Consider the following 27,230-nt stretch of genomic DNA (forward strand, 5'->3'; position numbering starts at 1 on the left):
ATTATGATGCATTGTTTTAACTTGGGTTTTTTTGTTTGTTTGTTTTTGTTTGTTTCTTCTTCTTGCTTGACTCCATTTTTATTGTGTGCTTAGCCCTGTTTAAAAAAAAATAAGTGGATATTGAGATAATAAGATTTATATTCTACAAATAGCACAATCTCTATTTTGGTTAGGATGATTGTGGGGGGCATTTATTCAGTGTAGTAATTCATCTGTGCTGAGTTTTGTTGTTGCTACACTACATCAAGTCCACCACAAGCTTCACATTCCTCCAGTGAAATTCTACTATTTGTAGTGGAAGACCTGAAGCACCAGAAGATTCTTTTAGTTTCCCTGTTCCATCCTCAACCTTTAGCAGGCCCTGCATACTTTTCATGTGGGCAGTCTTGGTGCTCTTGACCTATTCCAGTGGTAGACTGCTGTTTTTGGTTTTTGTTTTTGTCTATCTACTCATTGCAAGGCTTTGTTGAATGCCTGCATACACGTAGGTTTTCTAGCTAAATCTGTTGCACCTCAAACCTTGAAAAGTTCAGCCAGTCTACTCAACAAGTGTTATTGCATATCTCCTGCCCTGCACCTACTATTTCTTATGATACCTGATAGAGGCCAAAGGAAGATTTTTTGAGTATGTGTGAATTTCTCTTATGTCAAAGTTTATTGGGGATTCTGGCCATTGTGCAATATGCAGGATGTTTATTAAAAATTTTGTTTTTCTAATATCTGTAATCAGATAAAAGATAACTTGTATATGTGGCTCATCTCCTCAAAAGGGATTGCAGCTCTTTGAGATTTTATCTTCTTGTTTTGCGACCTCATTTGGGATGGTTTCTTAAAAGCATGATTTTATAGATTATTTGGACTTTTTTCTTTTCAAGTTGGAGCAATGTTCTCTTGAGACATTTTGAATTCTTAGTAGTTTGGAACATGGATCTCATTTCTCTTGATTAGTCACTCTAGCTTTACCAATTTCATAAACTACCAATTTTACAAACAGTTTGGTTGCTTTGACTCTCTTATTATATATTGGTTTTCTACTTCATTGTTTTGTTTTTATTTTGGTTTCTTCTACTTTTTCTGCATTTGGTTCACTTGAAGAGATTGGTATTCAGCTTGTTTTCTACTTTAATTCTTTACTATGTATTTACTTTATAGCATTGAGGATATGAATGTTGCTGAAATTAGTGATTTAACTGCATCTTGAAGTCTGATACCTGGTATTATCAGTATTACTCATTTAAAAATATTTTATATTTTTCAAAATAAAAATTTCTGTGACCTATATATTAACTAGAATTATAATATAAAAATACAAGAATCTTCAGTTATCTTTTTGTCACTGTTTTATAACATTGAAAGGTGAAAGTGTTAGTTGCTCAGTCATGTCCAGCTCTTTGCAACCCCGTGAACTGTAGCCTGTCAGGCTCCTCTGTCCATAGGATTCTCCAGGCAAGAATTGTGGAATGGGTAGCCATTCCCTTCTCCAGGGGATCTTCCCATCCCAGGGATTGAACCTGGGTCTCCTGCATTTCAGGCAGATTCTTTATCATCTGAGCCACCAGGGAATATTTTTTTAACATAGCATTATGGTAAATTGGTATACTCTGCTCGACTTTAATTTGTTAACCTGAAGAAATATGTTTTCTGCAGTGTTTGATCACAATTATCAACATATAAAATATCTATTTGTTCAACTTGCTAATTAGCCTCTTCAAATCTTTCTGCTTCCCTGGTGGCTCAGACGTTAAAGAATTTGCACTTTATTTAGTTTGAAATAAAAGATCCAGAATGAAGAGAAGAGACTGATATGTTCAATTATGGTCATCTGCATCCACCAGCACATCACTCTTATCATGTAAACCCCTGAAGTGTGGCATGCTCTAAGTTTGTGGTGGGTAGACTGCTGCTGAGAAATCATACTTCTAATTAAGTAGTGGTAAGAATTTTTGTCATGTTTGGAATTTTAAGCATGACATATTAAAAAAAAATTTACATAATTTGGGGGAGTAAAGTTTAAATATTACCTTCAGGTGTTGAGATGAAGTTTTTTGTTGTTGTTTTTCCCCACTTAGGTGTAGGTCAATTTAAATAATTGGTTTAAAGATTACTAAATGCTTTAAACATATTGTAGCTTATAAACAGAAATGTTAAGGTACATACATGAGAAATTCTTTAAAGTAATTATTGTGCATGCCTGATGCTTAATGGAACACTTAATAGCATCAAATATTGTTTGCAGCAGTCTCCGTAATTATATGCAGACCCTTCCAATGCTGTATCAAAGTAAGTGAAAATATATATATTCAGATTGGCTTTAGGGGAGCTTATTTGATATGCATCAAATGGTGTTTTGCTCCTGTGTTTAATGATGATTCGTGTACAGCTGTGCATATATTTCATGACTTATTCTAGCATCACTGTTAAAAGAATGGCTATAACTATGTTCAATTTTCACAGAAGTCTTAATACAGAACATGATCTGTTTTCCCTGTGTAATTAGTTGAGGGGTGTTTAGGAGTCCTTGCAGATTTCTGTAGAATACTGAACTAGATATTCAAGGACTCTGGACTGTGGACACCGAAGCAAGGTAGAATTGGCTGCAGAATTTATTCCAATTGAAAATAGACTCTGGAAGATTGCCGCTTACAAGGCTATATAACGTTTGTTTTCTGAGGCCTTTCCCCTCCCCCCCTCCTTTTTTCCCTCCTTGGGTCACCTTGGAAATTTTTTCCCAGCTGGTATTTTGGAAGAGGAAGAGCTATTATACTGTATACTTATTTATAAATGTTTTGACAGCGACTTCATATTTTAATGGAATGTATGTAGAATAAATAGCAATTAAAACTCATTTTCAGGCTACTATTTGAATTTCTCTTGAACACCTTTATAAAGAGTTTCATATTATACTTAATAAAGTCTCATCTCTATACAGTACAGTACAAACAAATTTGGTTACTTCTGGTCATGATCAAGATAGTAATTATTATTACACAAGAAACTTTGTTCTTATTATTACACAAGAAACTTGGTCTGCCGTCACAAGCAAGGAAATCGAAACTGTAATTAGAAATCTTCCAGCAAACAAAAACCCAGGACCAGAAGCCTTCACAGCTGAATTCTATCAAAACTTTAGAGAAGAGCTAACACCTATCTTACTCAAACTCTTCCAGAAAATTGCAGAAGAAGGTAAACTTCCAAACTCATTCTATGAGGCCACCATCACTCTAATTCCAAAACCAGACAAAGATGCCACAAAAAAAGAAAACTACAGGCCAATATCACTGATGAACATAGATGCAAAAATTCTGAACAAAATTCTAGCAAACAGAATCCAACAACATACTAAAAAAATCATACACCATGACCAAGTGGGCTTTATCCCAGGAATGCAAGGATTATTTAATATCTGCAAATCAATCAATGTAATACAACACATTAACAAATTGAAAGATAAAAATCATATATTTATCTCAATAAATGCAGAGAAAGACTTTGACAAAATTCAACACCCATTTTTGATTAAAACTCTCCAGAAAGCAAGAATAGAAGGAACACACCTCAACGTAATAAAAGCTATATATGACAAACCCACAGCAAGCATCACCCTCAATGGTGAAAAATTGAAATCATTTCCCCTGAAATCAGGAACAAGGCAAGGGTGCCCACTCTCACCACTACTATTCAACATAGTTTTGGAAGTTTTGAGCACAGCAGTCAGAGCAGAAAAAGAAGTAAAAGGAATCCAGATAGGAAAAGAAGAAGTGAAACTTTCGCTGTTTGCAGATGACATGATCCTCTACATAGAAAACTCTAAAGACTCTACCAGAAAATTACTAGAGCTAATCAACAAATATAGTAAAGTTGCAGGATATAAAATTAACACACAGAAATCCCTTGCATTCCTATACTCTAACAATGAGAAAACAGAAAGAGAAATTAAGGAAACAATACCATTCACGATTGCAACAAAAAGAATAAAATACTTAGGAGTATATCTATCTAAAGAAACAAAAGACCTATACATAGAAAACTATAAAACACTGATGAAAGAAATCAAAGAGGACACAAACAGATGGAGAAACATACCGTGTTCATGGATTGGAAGAATCAATATTATCAAAATGGCTATACTACACAAAGCAAACTATAGATTCAAAGCAACCCCTATCAAGCTACCAAACGTATTTTTCACAGAACCAGGACAAATAATTTTACAAATTGTAAGGAAATACAAAAAACCTCGAATAGCCAAAGTAATCTTGAGAAAGAAGAATGGAACTGGAGGAGTCAATCTACCTGATTCGGGCTCTACTACAAAGCCACAGTCATCAAGACAGTATGGTACTGGCACAAAGACAGAAATATAGATAAATGGAACAGAATGGAAAGCCCAGAGATAAATCCACGAACCTATGGACACCTTATCTTCGACAAAGGAGGCAAGGATATACAATGGAGAAAAGACAACCTCTTTAACAAGTGGTGCTGGGAAAACTGGTAAACCAGTTGTAAAAGAATGAAACTTGAACACTTTCTAACACCATACACAAAAATAAACTCAAAATGGATTAAAGATCTAAATGCAAGACCAGAAACTATAAAACTCCTAGAGGAGAACATAGGCAAAACACTCTGCAACATGAATCACAGCAGGATCCTCTATGACCCACTTCCCAGAATATTGGAAATAAAAGCAAAAATAAACAAATGGGACCTAATGAAACTTAAATGCTTTTGCACAACAAAGGAAACTATAAGAAAGGTGAAAAGACAGCCCTCAGATTGGGAGAAGATAATAGCAAATGAAGCAACAGACAAAGGATTAATCTCAAAAATATACAAGCAACTCCTGAAGCTCAATTCCAGAAAATTAAATGACCCAATCAAAAAATGGGCCAAAGAACTAAACAGACAGTTCTCCAAAGAAGCCATGCAGATGGCTAACAAACACATGAAAAGATGCTCAACATCACTCATTATCAAAGAAATGCAAATCAAAACCACAATGAGGTACCATTACACGCCAATCAGGATGGTTGCTATCCAAAAGTCTACAAGCAATAAATGCTGGAGAGGGTGTGGAGTAAAGGGAACCCTCTTACACTGTTGGTGGGAATGCAAGCTAGTACAGCCACTATGGAGAACAGTGTGGAGATTCCTTAAAAACCTGGAAATAGAACTGCCATATGACCCAGCAATCCCACTCCTGGGCATACACACTGAGGAAACCAGATCTGAAAGAGACACGTGCACCCCAGTGTTCATTGCAGCACTGTTTATAGTAGCCAGGACATGGAAGCAACCTAGATGCCCATCAGCAGACGAATGGATAAGGAAGCTGTGGTACATATACACCATGGAATATTACTCAGCCATTAAAAAGAATTCATTTGAATCAGTTCTAATGAGATGGATGAAACTGGAGCCCATTATACAGAGTGAAGTAAGTCAGAAAGATAAAGAACATTACAGCATACTAACACATATATATGGAATTTAGAAAGATGGTAATGATAACCCTATATGCAAAACAGAAAAAGAGACACAGAAGTACAGAACAGACTTTTGGACTCTGTGGGAGAAGGCGAGGGTGGGATGTTTCAAAGAAAAACATCAAAACATGTATATTATCTATAGTGAAAGAGATCACCAGCCCAGGTTGGATGCATGAGACATGTGCTCGGGCCTGTTGCACTGGGAAGACCCAGAGGAATCAGGTGGAGAGGGAGGTGGGAGGGGGGATCGGGATGGGGAATACATGCAACTCCATGGCTGATTCATGTCAATGTATGACAAAACCCACTTCAATATTATAAAGTAATTAGCCTCCAACTAGTAAAAATACACTAAAAAAAGAAAAAAAAGAAACTTGGTCTTCAGTCTAAAAGCTGGTTGTGTTAAGCCTGTAATATTAACAGTGTGGAAATGAAAATAATTGGATGTTAGGAATTTGAATGTATTATCATCTAGAAGAAGTTTTGATTTTATTGTAGTTGGTTGTCACTGTGATGTGATACCTAGAATTATAGAATACATGTAAACTTTCATTGTATTCAGCCCTTCTTAAGCATCTTTAATTTACACTTTCTCATGTGTCATTTTCTGTATTTAGTCAGTGGCTCATGGTATTTATAATATGTCCTTAGCTAGTTAAATGCAATGGTGTTATGGTACACAGTACTTGGACGGAAAAGAAGTCTTATAAAGATTTATCTGTGTGAAGAAATGTGAAAAGTTTATGTATTATATAGTGAATAGTCAGAAATGCCCACAGTGAATTAAAGCTTCGTATCTGCTTTGTGAATGAAAAAAAAAAAAAAAAAAAAAAAACAAAAACGAATTTGCCTACAGGGGAGGGAGCTAAGATGGCAGAGGAATAGGACGGGGAGACCACTTTGTTCCCCACAAATTCATCAAAAGGTCATTTGAACACTGAGCAAACTCCACAAAACAACTTCTGATTGCTAGCAGAGGACATCAGACACCCAGAAAAGCAGCCCATTGTCTTCGAAAGGAAGTAGGACAAAAGATAAAAGATAAAAAGAGAGACAATAGAGTTAGTGATGGAGATCCGTCCCGGGAAGGGAGTCTTAATAGAGGAAGTTTCCAAACACCAGGAAACCCTCTCACTGGTGGGTCTGAGGGAAGTTTTCAAATCTCGGAGGGCAACCTAACTGGGAGGAAAAATAAATAAAACCCACGTATTAGGTGCCTAAAAGCAACTCCCAGCAGAAAAGTACCCCAGACGCTTGCATCTGCCACCTGCAAGGGGGTGCTGAATGAAAAGGAGCGGCTGGCATTGCTTAGGGTAAGGATGGGGCCTGAAAGCCCTGAGGGCAATCTGAGGGAGCTAAGGAGAGATAGCAACTTAAACTATGGGATAGCAAGGGAGAGAGAATTAACCTGGGAAAAAGCCCTAAACTAAGGCACTACTTGCCCCTCCCCAGAACAAAGGACTGAGTGAATACCAGAGAAGAGCTAGCCGGCTGCGGACTGGCCCATCCACCGCCAGAGGCAGGAGTCAGGGGCGAGGGGAAAGGGGCAAACTCGGCCCCAGAGAAGGCATCCCCTACCAAAGTGCAAACAGGCTTCCAGTCTCTAACCAAAGACTTCTTGAGATTCTGGATGGTTGACATCCGACAGGAGGGTCGCAGCCAGAAATCAGCTTCCCAGAAGGGACGCAAGGCGCTCACGACTGGCGCGCCCGTAAACTGAGTCTGAGACCACGGAGGGGAGAAGGTACACCGCACCCACCCGGGGAGAGTGCGCTCCTCAAGCTCCTGGCTGCCTGAGCTGTTCCGGCGGGGAAGGCACAAAATGCAGGCCTAACCGAGTCTGCGCCTTTGTGGAGTACCCAAAAACCTGAACCTGAGCGGCTTAGGCCTGGGAAGTGCATGTAACTCAGGGCCCACTCCCTGTAGAGCAGCCTGGAGTCTGAGCAGTGTAGACGGGGAAAGCACACACCCGTGAGCGGGGGCAAACCCAGTGTGGCCGGAACACTGCGAGTGCTCCCCACACAGGCCAGTGACACTTGTCTGCAGCGCCCCTCCCTCCCCGCAGCAGGACTGAACTAGCGAACCTAAACAAGAGACCACCTCCGCCGCCTTGTGTAAGGGCGGAAATTAGACACTGAAGAGACCGGCAAACAGAAGCCAAATAAACAAAGGGAACCGCTTCAGAAGTGACGGGTGCAACAGATTAAAATCCCTGTAGTTAACACCGACTACACCAGAAGGAGCCTATAGGTATCGAGAAGTGTAAGCTGGAATGAGGAGCTATCTGAAACTGAACTGAACCCACACTGCCTGCAACAGCTCCAGAGAAATTCCTAGATATACTTTTACTATTATTATTATTGCTTTTAATTAAAAATTTCTTTTGTTTTCCTTTACTTTTTTTTTAAAGTCCTCTATTACTCCTTAATATTCATTTTTATAACCCACTATAACCTGGCAAAATAAAAAATGGACTCCATTTTTAAAGCAAACTTCATATATATTTCTTACATTTTTTGTGTTTCTGTTGTTCTTTAATATTGTATTTTTAAGAGTCTAGATTTCTAATATTTGTTTTTCAGTATTTGATATCAATTTTGTACATTTAGGAATCCAAACCTCTGTACCCATTTTTACTCAGGAGTGTGATTACTGGTTTGATCACTCTCCCCCTTTTTTCTCTCCTTTTGCTTCCCCAGATCACCTGTATTTCCTCCCTTCCCCTTCTCTTTTCAGTCCAATTCTGTGAATCTCTGTGGGTGTTCTGGGCTGTGGAGAACACTTAGGGAACAGAGTACTGCATAGATGTGTCTCTCTTCTCTTGAATCCCCCCTTTTCTCCTCCTGCTCACCTCTTATCTCCTTCCTCCTCTCCTCTTCTTCATATAACTCTGTGAACATCTCTGGGTGTCCCTCACTGTGGAGAATCCTTTCACCATTAGCCTAGAAGTTTTCTTATCAGTGCTGTATGGATGGAGAAGTCTTGAGGCTACTGGAAGAATAAGACTGAAGTCCAGAGGCAAGAGGCTTAAGCCCAAAACCTGAGAACACCAGAGAACTCCTGGCTACAGGGAACATTAATTAATAAGAGATCTCCCAAAAGCCTCCATACCTACACTGAAACCAACCACCATCCAAGAGCCAATAAATTCCAGAGCAAGACATACCATGCAAATTCTCCAGCAATGCAGGAACATAGCCCTGAGTGTCAATATACCGGCTGTCTAAAGTCACACGAAACTCATGGACCCATCTCAAAACTCACTACTGGACACTCCATTGCACTCCAGAGAGAAGAAATCCAGCTCCACCCACCAGAACACTGACGCAAGCTTCCGTAACCAGCAACCCCCAACAAGCCAAACATCTAGCACCACCCACTGGGAGAAACTTCCACAACAAAAAGGAACCACAGACTACCAGAATACAGAAAGGCCACCCTAAACACAGCAATCTAACTAAGATGAAAAGGCAGAGAAATACCCAGCAGGTAAAGGAACATGAAAAATGCCCACCAAGCCAAACAAAAGAGGAGGAGATAGGAAATCTACCTGAAAAAGAATTTAGAATAATGATAATAAAAATGATCCAAAATCTTGAAAACAAAATAGAGTTACAGATACATAACCTGGAGACAAGGATTGAGAAGATGCAAGAAATGTTGAACAAGGACCTAGAAGAAATAAAAAAGAGTCAATTAAAAATGAGTAATGCAATAAATGAGATCAAAAACACTCTGGAGGGAACCAACAGTAGAATAACGGAGGCAGAAGATAGGATAAGTGAGGTAGAAGATAAAATGGTGGAAATAAATGAAGCAGAGAGGAAAAAAGAAAAAAGAATCAAAAGAAATGAGGACAACCTCAGGGACCTCTGGGACAATGTGAAACGCCCAAACATTCAAATCATAGGAGTCCCAGAAGAAGAAGACAAAAAGAAAGGCCATGAGAAAATATTCAAGGAGATAATAGCTGAAAACTTCCCCCAAATGGGGAAGGAAATAGTGACATAAGTCCAAGAAATCCAGAGAGTCCCAAACAGGATAAACCCAAGGCAAAGCACCCCAAGACAGATATCAGTCAAATTAGCAAAGATCAAACACAAAGAACAAATATTAAAAGCAGCAAGGGAGAAACAACAAATAATGCACAAGGGGATTCCCATAAGGATAACAGCTGATCTTTCAATAGAAACCCTTCAGGCCAGAAGGGAATGGCAGGACATACTTAAAGTAATGAAAAAGAATAACCTAAAACTTAGATTACTGTACCCAGCAAGGATCTCATTCAGATATTAAGGAGAATTCAAAAGCTTTACAGACAAGCAAAAGTTGAGAGAATTCAGCACCACCAAACCAGCCCTTCAACAAATGCTAGGGATCTTCTCTAGGCAGAAAACACAGAAATGTTGTATGAACGCAAACCCAAAACAACAAAACAAATGACAACAGGAACATTCTTATCAATAATTACCTTAAATGTAAATGGGTTGAATGCTTCAACCAAAAGACAAAGATCGGCTAAATAGATACAAAAGCAAGACCCCTATATATGCTGTCTACAAGAGGCCCACCACAAAACAAGGGACACATACAGACTGAAAGTGAAGGGCTGGAAAAAAATATTTCACGCAAATGGAGACCAAAAGAAATCAGGAGTTGCAATACATATGTCAGATAAAATAGACTTTAAAATAAAGCCTATGAAAAGAGACAAAGAAGGGCACTACATAATGATCAAAGGATCAATCCAAAAAGAAGATATAACAATTATAAATATATATACACCCAACATAGGAGCACCACAATATGTAAGGCAAACGCTAACAAGAATGAAAGGGAAAATTAACAATAACACAGTAATAGTGGGAGAATTTAATACCCCATCCCCACCTATGGATAGATCAACTAAACAGAAAATTAACAAGGAAACACAAACTTTTTTTGACACAATGGTCCAGCTAGACCTAATTGATATCTATAGGACATTTCACCCCAAAACAATCAATTTCACCTTTTTTCAAGTGCACATGAAACCTTCTCCAGAATAGAACACATGCTGGGCCATAAATCTAGCCTTGGTTAATTCAAAAAAATTGAAATCATTCCAGTCATCTTTTCTGACCACAGTACAGTAAGATTGGATCTCAAATATGGGGGAAAAAAAAACTATTAAAAATTCCAACATATGGAGGCTAAATAACATGCTTCTGAATAACCAACAAATCACAAAAGAAATAAAAAAAAAAGAAATCAAAATATGCATAGAAACGAATGAAAATGAAAACACAACAACCCAAAACCTATGGCACACTATAAAAGCAGTGCTAAGGGGGAGGTTCATAGCATTACAGGCTTACCTCAGGAAACAAGAAAAAAATCAAATAAATAACCTAACTCCACACCTAAAGCAACAAGAGAAGGAAGAAAGGAAGAACCCCAGGGTTAGTTAGAAGGAAAGAAATCTTAAAAATTAGGGCAGAAATAAATGTAAAAGAAACAAAAGAGACCATAGCAAAATTCAACAAAGCTAAAAGTTGATTTTTTGAAAAGGTAAATAATATTGACAAACCATTAGCAAGACTCATCAAGAAAAAAAGGGAGAAGAAGCAAATCAACAAAATTAGAAATGAAAATGGAGAGATCACAACAGACAACACTGAAATACAAAGGATCATAAGAGACTACTACCAGCAGCTCTATGCCAAAAAAATGAACAACTTGGAAGAAATGGACAAATTCTTAGAAAAGTATAACTTTCCAAAACTGAACCAGGAAGAAATAGAAGATCTTAACAGAGCCATCACAAGCAAGGAAATTGAAACTGTAATCAGAAATCTTTCAGCAAACAAAAGCCCAGGACCAGATGACCTCACAGCTGAATTCTACCAAAAATTTAGAGAAGAGCTAACACCTATCTTACTCAAACTCTTCCAGAAAATTGCAGAAGACAAACTTCCAAACTCATTCTATGAGGCCACCATCACTCTAATACCAAAACCAGATAAAGATGCTGCAAAAAAATGAAACTTCAGGCCAATATCACTGATGAACATAGATGCAAAAATCCTTAACAAAATTCTAGCAAACAGAATCCAACAAAATATTAAAAAGATCATACATCATGACCAAGTGGGCTTTATCCCAGGAATGCAAGGATTCTTTAATATCCACAAATCAATCAATGTAATACACCTCATTAACAAATTGAATGATTAAAAACCATATGATTATGTCAATAGATGCAGAAAAATCCTTTGACAATATTCAACATCCATTTAATTAAAAAAAAAAAAAAAAAAAAAAAACTCTCCAGAAAGTAGGCATAGAAGGAACATACCTCAACATGATAAAAGCTATATATGACAAACCCATAGCAAACATTATCCTCAATGGTGAAAAATTGAAAGCATTTCCCTTAAAGTCAGGAACAAGACAAGGGTGCTCACTCTCACCACTACTATTCAACATAGTTTTCAAAGTGTTGACCACAGCAATCGGAGCAGAAAAAGATTTAAGAATCCAGATAGGAAAAGAAGAAGTAAAACCCTCACTGTTTACAGACGACATGATCCTCTACATAGAAAACCCTAAAGACTCTACCAAAAAACTACTAGAGCTAATCAATGAATACAGTAATGTTGCAGGATATAAAATTAATATGCAGAAATCCCTTGCATTCTTATACACTAACAATGAGAAAACAGAAGGAGAAATTAAGGAAACAATGCCATCCACCATTGCAACAAAATGAATAAAATACTTAGGAGTATATCTACCTAAAGAAATGAAAGACCTGTAGATAGAAAACTATAAAACACTGATGAAAGAAACCAAAGAAGACATAAATAGATGGAGAAATATACCGTGTTCATGGAATGAAACAATCAATATTGTCAAAATGGCTATTGTACACAAAGCATTCTATAGATTCAATGCAATCCCTATCAAGCTACCAATGGTATTTTTCACAGAACTAGAACAAATAATTTCACAATTTGCATGGAAATACAGAAAACCTTGAATAGCTAAAGCAATCTTGAGAAAGAAGAATGGAAGTGGACAAATCAACCTGCCTGACTTCAGGCTCTACTACAAAGCCACAGTCATCAAGACAGTATGGTACTGGCACAAAGACAGAAATATAGATCAATGGAACAGAATAGAAAGCCCAGAGATAAATCCACGAACATATGGATACCTTATTTTTGACAAAGGAGGCAAGGATATACAATGGAGAAAAGACAACCTCTTTAACAAGTGGTGCTGGGAAAACTGGTCAACCACTTGTAAAAGAATGAAACTTGAACACTTTCTAACACCATACACAAAAATAAACTCAAAATGGATTAAAGATCTAAATGTAAGACCAGAAACTATAAAACACCTAGAGGAGAACATAGGCAAAACACTCTCCGACATGAATCACAGCAGGATCCTCTATGACCCACCTCCAAGAATATTGGAAATAAAAGCAAAAATAAACAAATGGGACCTAATGAAACTTAAAAGCTTTTGCACAAAAAAAGGAAACTATAAGAAAGGTGAAAAGACAGCCCTCAGATTGGGAGAAAATAATAGCAACTGAAACAACAGACAAGGATTAATCTCAAAAATATACAAGCAACTCCTGAAGCTCAATTCCAGAAAAATTAATGACCCAATCAAAAAATGGGCCAAAGACTAGACAGTTCTCCAAAGAAGACATACAGATGGCTAACAAACACATGAAAAGATGCTCAACATCACTCATTATCAGAGAAATGCAAATCAAAACCACAATGAGGTACCATTACACGCCAGTCAGGATGGCAGCTACTGACATGTCTACAACCAATAAATGCTGGAGAGGGTGTGGAGAAAAGGGAACCCTCTTACGCTGTTCGTGGGAATGCAAACTAGTACAGCCGCTATGAAGAAGAGTGTGGAGATTCCCTAAAAAATGGAAATAGAACTGCAATATGACCCAGCAATCCCACTCCTGGGCATACACACCGAGGAAACTAGATCTGAAAGAGACACGTGCACCCCAATGTTCATCGCAGCACTGTTTATAATAGCCAGGACATGGAAGCAACCTAGATGCCCATCAGCAGATGAATGGATAAGGAAGCTGTGGTGATATACACCATGAAATATTACTCAGCCATTAAAAAGAATTCACTTGAATCAGTTCTAATGAGATGGATGAAACTGGAGCCCATTATACAGAGTGAAGTAAGCCAGAAAGACAAACACCAATACAGTATACTAATGCATGTATATGGAATTTTAAAAGATGGTAACGATAACCCTATGTGCAAAACAGAAAAAGAGACACAGATGTACAGAACAGACTTTTGGACTCTATGGGAGAAAGCGAGGGTGGGATGTTCTGAGAGAATAGCTTTGAAACAAGTATACTATCAAGGGTGAAACAGATCACCAGCCCAGGTTGGATGCATGAGACAGGTGCTCAGGGCTGATGCACTGGGAAGACCCAGAGGGATGGGATGGAGAGGGAGGTGGGAGGGGGGATCGGGATGGGGAACACATGTAAATCTATGGCTGATTCATGTTAATGTATGGCAAAAATCACTACAATATTGTAAAGTAATTAGCCTCCAACTAATAAAAATAAATAAAAAGAGAAATAAAAAGAAAGAAAGAAGTCCATGCTACAAAACTAGAAAGAAGTTACTTTTGTTTAGCTTTAATTTTCTTATTTTTAAATGATTAACAAAGAAACCACTATTAGGTTTTAAATGCAGAGTCATTTTTTTCTACAATGAAGTTTCTTTAACTAGTAAAAATGTATTTGGTTTACTCCTTTGTTGCAGTGCAGTGTGGGAACTACAAGAGTGCATTTACATAAATACTCCACTTAACATGCTTGAGTCTTATGCAGTCCCCTATGAAGCTGCAGTTTGAGTAAAAGGCTACTGTTTATCAGCACTTGCCTAACTGTGGAAGAGGTATTCTCTATGCTGATGGGAAACGAAGGGAAGACTCAATGGGAAAAAAGGTCCCAAGGCAACCAGAACAAGCAGGTCTATAAATGTAGATTCAGTGGCATTAGCTGCTCCTGTGCTTTTCTCTCATCATGTAATATTTTGAAACACTGCACAATCTTTTTCACAATGCTAACATATGTGATGTAATCCCTATATTCCTTACAGATGCAAGGAACATAAGGCAGCTGTAAAAAACTTTGATTAATGTTTCTATTATATAAAGCAAGAGTCTGCAAACTATGGCTTCCTAGTGCCAGCTGTATTTTAAAACAATGTTTTCTTGGAACACAGGCATACCATCCATTTATGTGTCATCTGTGGTTGCTTTATGGCAGAGTTGACATACTAATGAATAGTTACTATCCCAGGTTTTAAAACCTTAGCCAATTATGGCTATATAAACTAAAACATTTTTTGTGTGTGAAAAACAATAAAAAATCAGAAATGTAAATTTCAACATTTTACATTTTTAGTTCCAGGTTGAAATAATTCTTCATTGCTCTGAGAAGTTTTGAGCACTTACCTAGGGCTTTTGACAGTTGTGATAAAGTCCTAAGTATTACCAAGAGCATTATTTTTCTGATCAAAGGAAGTCAAAAACAACCCATATTCTCTTGGGGGAAAGTAAGGAGACTTTCAAGTGTGACTCAAGAATTGGGAAACAATAGCCTAAACTTCAGGGTAATGAACAATTTAATAATTAATTTAGCTCAGTTTTCTAACACATTATCTGTCATCATTTCAAACTCACTTTTGCAAGTAAGAAATGGCTACAAACACAATGTATAATTGCCATCCTGTTACTATGTTTAGTCTAGTGTCACTTAAAGTTCTAAAGTATCCCATTAAAATTATTAATTAGGTAATTAAAATTATAATCTGGGTGAAATGAACAAGAAGGGAAAGTTTCCTTTTTTAGCCCACTTCTTTATGATCCAAGTTATAATCATGCTAATGGTTTCTTCCATCTTCCTGTGGAAATTCTGTAGACCTTCTAGATCACTATGCAAGGTGATTTGCTTTAGCTTGGGATTCACCAGTAAGTACTGCCCATTCCAGGTATCCAGGAGTCACATCGCTACTGACAAACTGTGCAGTCTTGAAGCAATGGGACACCATACCCTGCCTTCACTAGAAGCTAAAATGGTTCTTCCCAACCTTTTGTGCATTTGGTCAAACTCATTACCAACTATGTCCCAAGACTTTGACATAAGACTTTGCTCAGTATCCACTTGTTTAACTAGTGGTCATCTGGAAGAAGTTCCTGGGTGGTACCAGTTTATGATACCTCCTGTGCTGGCACAGAGGTAAAGTGCATTTGCTACACAGTTTGCAATATTGTGAGGAAGATGTACATGATTTCAATTATAGAACTGTGTGTCTTTGCAAATTTTAGTGTAGTAAAAATGCAAAACCTAAATATTATCAAGTATGGTGACATTTTTCTCAGTTTTAAACTTCTTGAGTAATGCCTTGTGTAAGAGTGACAAGGAAAGCTCTATTCTTTAATTCTTTAGCTTAGGAAACATTCCTTTTTTGGTTTATTCATGTTCTTCTGGAGATTCTGTATTTCATTATGAAGTAGTCTTGTCTCTTCTTGAAATCCTTCCTGTAGTAGTCGGGACTGTTCCTAAAAAATACAAATGGAGACTGAGTAGTGTATATAATTAAGTAAATCTCTAACTACTATCTAGTTTCCACATTCAAGGATTTTTTATTTTTTCATTTTTACTTTTAATTAGTTTATTTTTTATCAAAGGATAATTGCTTTACAGAATTTTGCTGTTTTCTGTCAAACCTCAACATGAATCAGCCATAGGTATACGTATATCCGTCCCTTTTGAACCTCCCTCACAACTCCCTCCCCATCCTACCCCTCCAGGTTGATACAGAGCCCCTGTTTGAGTTTCCTGAGCCATATGGCAAATTCCCATTGGCTGTCTATTTTACATATGGTAATGTAAGTTTCCATGTTACTCAAAAATATTTAGTTTCTTCTTGAAATTTTCTCTATCATTAATTATCATTATACCTTCTCTTACATCTTCTATCTCTGTGATTGCTTATCCTGAGTCTCCCTGAGTTAAGAAAGATTTTTGACTTATATCTCCTGATATAAGTTCATCCTGATATGTTGATAAATCTCAATTAGCAGTCTTAATTTTTTCTCCCATTATTTGTATACAACCTTTGTAGACAATCTTAATGAAATGTTTGGCTTTGAGTCTTATCTATGTATTTTTATTTTTTAATACACACACACGTACACACACAGCACAGTAACAGACAGATTTCCAAAATCTGATACATTGTCTGAATCTTAGATCAGGAAATTTGATCTAACCTTCCACAACTTGGTGGCAGGAGGACCAAAATATAGGTGAGGGAATCAGGGCCCCAGACTTGACCATACTGGATTTCTGCACAACTCAACACATACTAGGAGCAGGGCATAGGAAACCAGTAGGAGTGATAGATGGACACATTGGTGTGAGGATTAAGGAGTCCTGCTTATGAAGGATTTCTTATAGCTAAAAGTCATACCAGTTGTGACAGAAAAAAAAAAAATCATGTATTCCTCTAAGTGGTGAAGACAGTTCAGATATCTTCCCAAGCATTGTGACCCTATAAAAGTTATTTAGTCTTGTCTTAACCTCTCTTTCATCTCCTAAGTATTAAGGACATGACAGCTCTTGCTTTGATATGGATAAGACCCCCTTTTTTTAATGCCTAGCAGATAACAGCTTCCATGATTGACAGATATAGTGATAAAAGACTAGTTGTGACATAACTGCAAGTAAAATCTTTTAGTAACAAGACACTGTAGGGGCCAGTTCAGGCAGACAAATGGGGTTTGAAAAGTACAAGTGAGCAAGCAAGGTCCTTCTTCTGGGCTTCAAGTTCTCACTGCTGGGCCACATTTGTGACCAGAGAGTGTAGACAGAAAACAGAATAACAGGAGCCACATGGTGTTGCAATTAAATACCTGCAGTTTGACAGGAAGAGTTCTCTCTTGCTCTTCCCGTAACTGGGTCCTATCCCTCTCCATCTTCTCAGTCAGTTGTTTCACATGTTCCTGATAGCTCTTTTCTTTCTGTTCCATCATCTGCTGGTTCTTTATTTGCATTTCCTCCAGCATTTTTGCTGCAGCCTGTGCAGATTCAGCTTTCACACGTTCCACTGTCAGGAGGAAGAGGAAAAAGAAAAATGTATGTGGAGACCAAGTTGCTTCTTTCTTCCATCTACAGTTACCTATCACTGTTGCTACTAGATGCATACACCCTATTCAGAAAAGATATTAGCAAACAAGAGACATCTTTTCTCATGTTGCTATAGTTTAAGGCTCCTCGGTTCACCTAGCTGAATTAGCTAGAACTTTTAAGAGCTTTCAGGGCTGTCTAGACTCTTGACTTGCTCCTCACCTTCTATCAACTTTTCCTTCTCTGAGAGCATCTGATCTGTCTGTAGAACTGCATCGGTCACAGACTCCTTGGACTTCAAGTATTCCTGAAGAAATCTCAGCCTGGGACCCAGACAAAATAGGGTTAGTATTAGGAAATGGCTGTAAGCACTCATTCCTGTTTGCCCACCACCTTTCCCTCTAGGAACTGCTCCTCTTGGCCCTGGTGTGCCTGATGATCAGATTTCCTGGCACTCAGATAAGCACATGCTCCAGACTGGCCAAGCAAGGTGCCCTCCTGAGCAGAATCCTTTATAAGAGGTTGATATATATGTATATAGTGATTCTCTTCTTGTAAACTGAGGGCTCTGATTTTGGAGCTGTGGGTGCTGTGGTCCCATATGGCGTGAGCTTGTTGGAGAAGGAAGGCATCATGGATAAAGTGGATCTGAATAAAGGGGGTAGAGGGAGACTGGGAAGGAGGGAAGTGTGGGGCTGGGGAGAGCCACAGGCAGAGAGGTAAATGATGACATTATTTGAAATTTTGGATACATCTGGTAATCCAGTTTACAACTCAATTGTTAACTTAATGTATGCTCTTGGATGAATACATTGGTTATATCTGGTGTAACAGGCTCCCTGTACGTGTTTATAGAATGAGAGCCTGAATGCTGTTGGTCCTGTAATTGCGCATCTGTATACAATACACGTGTTCAAACTGTCACCTCAAGGAGGCATCAGTAGCTTCCCAGAATCAAACTTGGTTACCTGTATGCCCTTTCTGGGCACCTGAAAATACTTCTTCTTCAGCTCTTGCTCTTCTCAATGAAGAGGCGATAGCCCCCTGGTTTCAAATAAATCCCCTGTTTCATTTCTTCTTCTAGAGGACTGAAAACATCCTTCAGTAAAGCAGAGCAATGATCTTCTGATGCTTTAAGATTCTGATTACATAAGTCATCTTGCTTTTTATCTAGCTGGGTCTTTAATGTAAAAAATAAGAAGTATTAATTAACAGAAGAATTAAAAGAGGTTATCTTGACCTCCAAATTTCTGGGAAAGCTTCTCAAAAAAATAAAAGTAAAAAAGGTCTGTGACCACTAGAAGAATTCACAGAAATGCAACAAAATCATATCCTTCCTTCTGATCCTGACTTTCTACAGAAGCCCCTTTCTCCATGAGGGTAAACTTTGGAGCAGAGATTACTAGCTACATGCTTCACCTTTGGAGAAAACTCCTAATTTTCCAACTGGACAAATGATTGCATGTGAAATAAAAGTAGCTCAAAATAAACCTGCTCATGATAACTAAGAAAAAAATATTCTTTGCTTTTGGCCAAAATAGCCAATCAGTCTGATAAAAATGAGTATGTTGATTGATTAAAAGCTCTGATTATTACCTGTATGCATGTAATGAAATTATAGGGAAGATTATTAGTTTATTCATGAAAGAAAAAAGTTTCAATGCCTCATAATAAAGTATATCATAATAAAATTGGTTCCTCTTATGATAGCAAATAATATTTGTCTAGAAAAATTGCTTTTCACAAAATAAGCACCTATTTCATTTTCTAGTAATACTTTACTTTCCAAGAGCCTAATGTGTATAAACTTGAGGAAAAAATTACTGCCAATTCTTTTAGAAATAATTGGTCTATGTCTTTGAAGGAACTCTTCATGAGGACTTCAGTGGTCTCTTCCTACTGGCCCTGTGCAGGTCCAGCAGCTCCTGGAGGGTTTCTGTGGGTAGCTGCAGCTCCTGGCCCATCTGCTGGTCATAGTGGACAATGGCCTTTTGTAGTGCGGCTGTGTTCTTGATCTCAGCCAAGGCCAGGACTACATTCTCCATGCAGGGCAGATCTCCACTGTTGATGGTACTGACATAGGTCTGCACCAGGGTCTCTAGACCTACGACAGAAAACAATGATGATGTTTACTGTAGGCAGAGTGAGGAAACTTTCTATTCTGTCTAATTCTAGTGTTGTTTATTACCAACCATTTATTTTACAGAATCACCTGAAAACTTGCTAAAAATGCAGACTCTCAGCCTCTGCCCGAGTTTGACTGACTTAGACCCTCCTCTTTGGCAAGATCCTCAGGTGGTATATATACATCAAAGGTTGAGAAACTTTTGTGTTTATTGAGTACATTTACTTCACCTGCAGGTACTGTTAGGCCAGAAACCATCTCTCTCTCACATATGTCTGTACCATCAGCACTGGTAAGTCCATGGGAAATATTTGATTAATATTTGTGGAGCAAATCAAAATGAGTCCTCCATTTTGCTTATTCTAGCAGAGCATTATAGGAGAAATTTCTGTGATGATGGAAGTGTTCTGTGTGTGCTGTCCGTGGTGGGAGCCACTAGCCTCATGTAGGTGTGAGCCCTTGAGACATAGCTGTGTGATCAGAATGTTAAATTTGTATATTTTTCATTAGCTACATTTAGATAGGCACAACTGTCTAGTGACAGCCATGTTGGACAGGGCAGATCCAGTTTACTAGGACAATTGTAAGCTCTTAGAGCTTTTATTCTTTGCTTTTGTATCTTTTCTCAACTATGAAGTCTGATTAATAAAACCTATTAGAAGTGCTGGTGCCACCTAGAATTTAACATGATAATAGCAGTAGATGTGCAGTTTTCAAAGTTGAAGCTATATGGATGTTATCACACCATCCTTTAGTCTTAACAGTGAGAGTGAAGACTGGGAATAGGACTCACGAGGTCCATCCACCTGGATGCCTCCTGAGAGAGTTTTAGTTTTGGAATTGCTAAAAATGTAGGAACAGAAGACCGCAGCTTGTTGCACAAATTCAGAGTCACACAGTTCCTCAAGCTGGCCCAATTTCTTCCGGTGAGTGGCCGATCAAAGATGAAGCATTTCTTCTTTGGGAAGAACTTTCGGATACAGAGTCGAGGCAGATTAAAAGTTTTATCTTTCGGGCTGGTACCTGGAGGAAGAAAAAAGGAATTTGCCTAATGTAGGATCTTGCAAACATTTCCCATAAAGGGTCAAACAGTAAATATTTTAGACTTTGCAAGCCAGATAGATGGTCTCTTTTTCTGAGTACTCAAGTCTCCTATTGTAGCCTAAAAGCAGTCATAGAGAAACTGTAAATGAATGGGTATGACATTATTCGAATAAAATTATATTTACAAAACCAACTGGCAGGCTAGATTGGACAATATTTGCCTGTGACAATCCTTTACCACCCCTGAACTGTGCATGGTTCACACTTGCATTTCTTTTCTTCAAATAAATGACGATTCTACTCCTATTCTTTGGCTAATTACAGCACCACAAGTCCTAAGCATGGAGATATCAATCTAATCACAGCATAGGGAAGGTGAAAGAAAAAGAAGTTTATTCTTAGAACAGGGAGAAAAATAATCTAAAACCAAATCTATTAATTCATATAGTAAACAAGCATTACTTCTTAGTAATCACCCCTTGAGAAGAAATAGAAACTATAAACAGAAGACAACTGTTTATAGAAAACTAAGGAACAATAGTTTTTAGTGTTTTGTCATCTGTTTACCAATTCACCGTTACCTTTCTTAAGCTTGAGTGAATTCTCCAGGTACTCTTTGCCTGTGATGGACTGTCCATCTGCTTCCAAGTCGAGGGAGAAATCCCTCAGTGTCCATACGAAGTCTGGAAAGAAGCTCACAAAGTCAGCTGAATCCTCAACCCCATCCACATCAGGTGTGGATTTTGCCCTGATTCTGTCTGTCAGCTCTATCACATAGCTGAGTAGCAAAATAAGGAAAACTGGCGTGAATGAACAGTAAACCCTCCGCAGTCCTACATTAGTCCCACATACAAACCTTTATTTCCTTTGTCCTTAACCCAAGTATCCCAAGCATCAATTCTTCAGTAGGTTATAGGATTTTCCCCATGCCATTGAATTCTTTTTTATATTCCTTGTGTTTGTTTCACCAGGATTCATAGTTAGTCAGCTGTTTTTTAAATATTGGTCTCCCCTCTGACTTTGATATGGTTTGGATCCCAAAAGGATACTGCAGTTGGTCCATGGCCTGCTGGTTGATAGTTCTCATACTATTGAACACAAAAGTGCTGCTCGAGAGTATTGCTAGGGCAAAGATCCAGGGGTTATTCTGGTTGTCACCCTGGAAATCAGAACATATATTACCAGGATTGTGTTTCATTCTTTTTTTTTTTTTTTTCCATTTATTTTTATTAGTTGGAGGCTATTACTTCACAACATTGCAGTGGGTTTTGTCATACATTGACATGAATAAGCCATGGAGTTACATGTATTCCCCATCCTGATACCCCCTCCCACCTCCCTCTCCACCTGATTCCTCTGGGTCCCTGATTCCCCAGTGCACCAGGCCTGAGCACTTGTCTCATGCATCCTACCTTGGCTGGTGATCTGTTTCACTATAGATAATATTCATGCTGTTCTCTCAAAACATCCCACCCTTGCCTTCTCCCACAGGGTCCAAAAGTCTGTTCTGTACATCTGTGTCTCTTTTTCTGTTTTGCATATAGGGTTATCATTACCATCATTCTAAATTCCATATATATGTGTCAGTATGCCATAATGTTCTTTATCTTTCTGTCTTACTTCACTCTGTATAATGGGCTCCAGTTTCATCCATCTCATTAGAACTGATTCAAGTGAATTCTTTTTAATGGCTGAGTAATATTTCATGGTGTATATGTATCACAGCTTCCTTACCCATTTGTCTGCTGATGGGCATCTAGGTTGCTTCCATGTCCTGGCTATTATAAACAGTGCTGCGATGAACACTGGGGTGCACGTGTCTCTTTCAGATCTAGTTTCCTCGGTGTGTATGCCTAGGAGTGGGATTGCTGGGTCATATGACAGTTCTATTTCCAGGTTTTTAAGAAATCTCCACACTGTTCTCCATAGCGGCTGTACTAGCTTGCATTCCCACGAACAGCATAAGAGGGTTCCCTTTTCTCCACACCCTCTCCAGCATTTATTGCTTGTAGACTTTTCGATAGCAGCCATCCTGACTGGCGTGTAATGGTACCTCATTGTGGCTTTGATTTGCATTTCTCTGATAATGAGTGATGTTGACCATCTTTTCATGTGTTTGTTAGCCATCTGTATGTCTTCTTTGGAGAACTGTCTGTTTAGTTCTTTGGCCTATTTTTTGATTGGGTCATTAATTTTTCTGGAATTGAGCTTCAGGAGTTGCTTGTATATTTTTGAGATTAATTCTTTGTCTGTTGTTTCAGTTGCTATTATTTTCTCCCAATCTGAGGGCTGTCTTTTCACCTTTCTTATAATTTCCTTTGTTGTGCAAAAGCATTTAAGTTTCATTAGTTCCCATTTGATTATTTCTGTTTTTATATCCAATATTCTGGGAAGTGGGTCATAGAGGATCCTGCTGTGATTCATGTCGGAGAGTGTTTTGCCTATGTTCTCCTCTAGGTGTTTTATAGTTTCTGGTCTTACATTTAGATCTTTAATCCATTTTGAGTTTATTTTTGTGTATGGTGTTAAAAAGTGTTCTAGTTTCATTCTGTTACAAGTAGTTGACCAGTTTTCCCAGCACCACTTGTTAAAGAGGTTGTCTTTTCTCCATTGTATATCCTTGCCTCCTTTGTCGAAGATAAGGTGTCCATAGGTTCGTGGATTTATCTCTGGGCTTTCTATTCTGTTCCATTGATCTATATTTCTGTCTTTGTTCCAGTACCATACTGTCTTGATGACTGTGGCTTTGTAGTAGAGCCAGAAGTCAGGCAGGTTGATTTGTCCAGTCCATTCTTCTTTCTCAAGATTACTTTGACTATTCGAGGTTTTTTGTATTTCCATACAAATTGTGAAATTATTTGTTCTAGTTCTGTGAAAAATACCATTGGTAGCTTGATAGGAATTGCAGTGAATCTATAGATTGCTTTGTGTAGAATAGCCATTTTGACAATATTGATTCTTCTAATCAATGAACACGGTATGTTTCTCCATCTGTTTGTGTCCTCTTTGATTTCTTTCATCAGTGTTTTATAGTTTTCTATGTATAGGTCTTTTGTTTCTTTAGGTAGATATACTCCTAAGTATTTTATTCTTTTTGTTGCAGTGGTGAATGATATTGTTTCCCTAATCTCTTTTTCTGTTTTCTCATTGTTAGTGTATAAGAATGCAGGGGATTTCTGTGTGTTAATTTTATTTTGCAACATTAGTGTATTTGTTGATTAGCTCTAGTAATGTTCTGGTAGATTCTTTAGGGTTTTCTATGTAGAGAATCAGGTCATCTGCAAGCAGTGAGAGTTTCACTTCATGTTTTCCCTTCTGGATTCCTTTACTTCTTTTTCTGCTCTGATTGCTGTGGCCAAAACTTCTAAAACTATGTTGAATAGCAGTGGTGAGAGTGGGCACCCTTGTCTTGTTCCTGATTTCAGGAGAAAGGATTTCAATTTTTCACCATTGAGGGTAATGCTTGTTGTGGGTTTGTCATATATAGCTTTTATTATGTTGAGGTATTTTCTTTCTATTCCTGCTTTCTGAAGAATTTTAATCATAAATGGGTTTTGAATTTTGTCAAAGGCTTTCTCTGCATCTATTGAGAATATCATATGGTTTTTATCTTCCAATTTGTTAATGTGGTGTATTACATTGATTGATTTGCAGATATTAAATAATCCTTGCATTCCTGGGATAAAGCCCACTTGGTCATGCTTATGATTTTTTTAATGTGTTGTTGGATTCTGTTTGCTAGAATTTTGTTAAGGATTTTTGCCTCTATGCTCATCAGTGATATTGGCCTGAAGTTTTCCTTTTGTGTGGCATCTTTGTCTGGTTTTGGAATTAGGGTGATGTTGGCCTCACAGAATGAGTTTGGAAGTTTGCCTTCTTCTGCAATTTTCTGGAAGAGTTTGAGTAATATAGGTGTTAGCTCTTCTGTAAATTTTTGGTAGAATTCAGCTGTGAAGCCATCTGGTCCTGGGCTTTTGTTTGCTGAAAGATTTCTGATTACAGTTTTAATTTCCTTGCTTGTGATGGCTCTGTTAAGATCTTCTATTTCTTCCTGGTTCAGTTTTGGAAAGTTATACTTTTCTAAGAATTTGTCCATTTCTTCCAAGTTGTCCATTTTATTGGCATAGTGCTGCTGGTAGTAGTCTCTTATGATCCTTTGTATTTCCGTGTTGTCTGTTGTGATCTCTCCATTTTCATTTCTAATTTTGTTGATTTGGTTCTTCTCTCTTTGTTTCTTAATGAGTCTTGCTAATGGTTTGTCAATTTTGTTTATTTTTTCAAAAAACCAGCTTTTAGCTTTGTTGATTTTTGCTATGGTCTCTTCAGTTTCTTTTGCATTTATTTCTGCCCTAATTTTTAAGATTTCTTTCCTTCTACTAACCCTGGGGTTCTTCATTTCTTCCTTCTCTAATTGCTTTAGATGTAGAGCTAGGTTATTTATTTGGCTTTTTTCTTGTTTCTTGAGGTAAGCGTGTAATGCTATGAACCTTCCCCTTAGCACTGCTTTTACAGTGTCCCATAGGTTTTGGATTGTTGTGTTTTCATTTTCATTCATTTCTATGCATATTTTGATTTCTTTTTTGATTTCTTCTATGATTTGTTAGTTATTCCGACACGTGTTATTTAGCCTCCATATGTTTGAATTTTTAACAATTTTTTCCCGGTAATTGAGATCTAATCTTACTGCACTGTGGTCAGAAAAATGACTGGAATGATTTCAATTTTTTTGAATTTTCCAAGACCAGATTTATTGCCCAGGGTATGATCTATTCTGGAGAAGTTTCCGTGTGCATTGGAGAAAAAGGTGAAGTTGTTGGTTTAGGGTGAAATGTCCTATAGATATCAATTAGGTCTAGCTGGTCCATTGTGTCATTTAAGGTTTGTGTTTCCTTGTTTATTTTCTGTTTAGTTGATCTATCCATAGTTGTGAGTGGGGTATTAAAGTCTCCCACTATTATTGTGTTACTATTAATTCTTTCATACTCGGTAGCATTTGCTGTACATAGTGCGGTGCTCCTATGTTGGGTGCATATATATTTATAATTGTTATATCTTCTTCTTGGATTGATCCTTTGATCATTATGTAGTGTCCTTCTTTGTCTCCTTTCACATCCTTTATTTGAAAGTCTATTTTATCTGATATGAGTATTGCGACTCCTGCTTTCTTTTGGTCTCCGTTTGCGTGAAGTATTTTTTCCAGTCCTTCACTTTTAATCTGTATGTGTCTCTTGTTTTGAGGTGGGTTTCTTGTAGACAGAAATGGTATGGACCTAACAGAAGCAGAAGATACTAAGAAGAGGTGGCATTAATACACAGAAGAACTGCACAAAAAAGATCTTCATGACCCAGGTAAACACGATGGTGTGATCACTCACCTAGAGTCAGACATCCTGGACTGCAAAGTCAAGTGGGCCTTACGAAGCATCACTATGAACAAAACTAGTGGAGGTGATGGAATTCCAGCTGAGCTATTTCAAATCTTAAAAGATGATCCTGTGAAAGTGCTGCACTCAATATGCCACCAAATCTGGAAAACTCAGCAGTGACCAGGGGACGGGAAGGTCAGTTTTCATTCCAATCCCAAGAAAGACAATCCCAAAGAATGCTCAAACTACCACACAATTGCACTCATCTCACAATTTAGGAAAATAATGCTCAAAATTCTCCAAGCCAGGCTTCAACAGTACATGAACCATGAACTTCCAGATGTTTAATCTGGATTTAGAAAAGGCAGAGGAATCAGAGATCAAATTGCCAACATCCACTGGATCATTGCAAAAGCAAGCGAGTTCCAGAAAAAAATCTACTTTTGCTTTATTGACTATACCAAAGCCTTCGACTGTGTGGATCACAACAAACTGTGGAAACTTCTGAAAGAGATGGGAATACCAGACCACCTGACCTGCCTCCTGAGAAATAAGAATGCAGGTCAAGAAGCAACAGTTAGAACTGGACATGGAACAACAGACTGGTTCCAAATTGGGAAAGGAGTACATCAAGGTTGTATATTGTTACCCTGCTTATTTAACTTATATGAAGAGAACATCATGCGAAATACCGGACTGAATGAAGCACAAGCTGGAATCAAGTTTGCCAGGAGAAATATCAATAACCTCACATACACAAATGACACCACCCTTATGGAAGAACATGAAGAAGAACTAAAGAGCCTCTTGATGAAGGTGAAAGAGGAGAGTGAAAAAGTTGATTTAGTACTCAATATTCAGAAAACTCAGATCATGGCATCCAGTCCCATCACTTCATGCTGGGGAATAGATGGGGAAACAATGGAAGCAGTGAAAGATTTTATTTTGGGGGGCTCCAGAATCACTGCAGGTGGTGATTGCAGCCATGAAATTAAAAGATGTTTGCTCCTTGG

At 37.9% G+C, this 27,230-nt stretch overlaps 1 pseudogene; it reads right to left on the reverse strand.

Annotated features, from left to right (window-relative positions):
* Positions 1-15,995: 15,995 nt before the first annotated feature.
* On the reverse strand, positions 15,996-25,855 carry LOC136147123 (guanylate-binding protein 1-like; annotated as a pseudogene).
* Between the last annotated feature and the right edge of the window lie 1,375 nt (positions 25,856-27,230).

The sequence above is a fragment of the Muntiacus reevesi genome, chromosome 1, assembly GCF_963930625.1.
Source record: "Muntiacus reevesi chromosome 1, mMunRee1.1, whole genome shotgun sequence".
NCBI classification, from domain to species: domain Eukaryota; kingdom Metazoa; phylum Chordata; class Mammalia; order Artiodactyla; family Cervidae; genus Muntiacus; species Muntiacus reevesi.